The sequence below is a fragment of the Bison bison genome, unplaced genomic scaffold (genome assembly GCF_000754665.1).
Source record: "Bison bison bison isolate TAMUID 2011002044 unplaced genomic scaffold, Bison_UMD1.0 scf7180017864341, whole genome shotgun sequence".
Classification (NCBI taxonomy): Eukaryota; Metazoa; Chordata; class Mammalia; order Artiodactyla; family Bovidae; genus Bison; species Bison bison.
This window is the reverse complement of record NW_011494913.1, coordinates 8310575-8311507: the sequence shown is the minus strand read 5'-3', so window position 1 is coordinate 8311507 and position 933 is coordinate 8310575.

Sequence of the window (933 nt, the reverse complement as noted above, 5' to 3'; positions counted from 1 at the left end):
TTTTTTTTTTTTTTTTTTAGTTTCAGCTCTAATATATACATTTTCTGTCTCAGTTGAATGCCCCACATATTCAAGGAGGTTTCTTCACTCTGGCTGGTGAGGATTCTCAGCCCCACGTGAATGTTGCACATTATTCAATGCATTCAGTTCAGTTCAGTTCAGTCATTCAGTCACGTCCAACTCTTTGCAACCCCATGAACCGAAGCACGCCAGGCTTCCCTGTCCATCACCAACTCCCTGAGTTCACCCAAACTCATGTTCATTGAATTGGTGATGACATCCAACCATCTCATCCTCTGTCGTCCCCTTCTCCTCCTGCCTTCAATCTTTCCCAGCATCAGGATCTTTTCTAATGTGTCAGCTCTTCACATCAGGTGGCCAAAGTTTTGGAGTTTCAGCTTCAGCATCAGTCCTTCCAATGAACACCCAGGGCTGATCTCCTTTAGGATTCACTGGTTGGACCTCCTTGCAGTCCAAGGAGCTCTCAAGCATCTTCTCCAACACCACAGTTCAAAAGCATCTATACTTCTGTGCTAAGCTTTCTTTATAGTCCAACTCTCACATCCATACACGACTACTGGAAAAACTATAGCTTTGACTAGATGGACTTTTGTTGGCAAAGTACTGTCTCTGCTTTTTAATATGCTGTCTAGTTTTGTCATAACTTTCCTTCCAAGGAGTAAGCATCTTTTAATTTCATGGATGCAATCACCATCTGTGGTGATTTGGGAGCCCACCAAAATAAAGTCAGCCACTGTTTCCACTATTACCCCATCTATTTGTTGAGCTATTTCAAATCCTAAAAGATGATTCTGTGAAAGTCCTGCACTCAATATGTCAGCAAATTTGGAAAACTCAGCAGTGGCCACAGGACTGGAAAAGGTCAGTGTTCATTCCAATCCCAAAAGAAAGGCAATGCCAAAGAATGCTCAA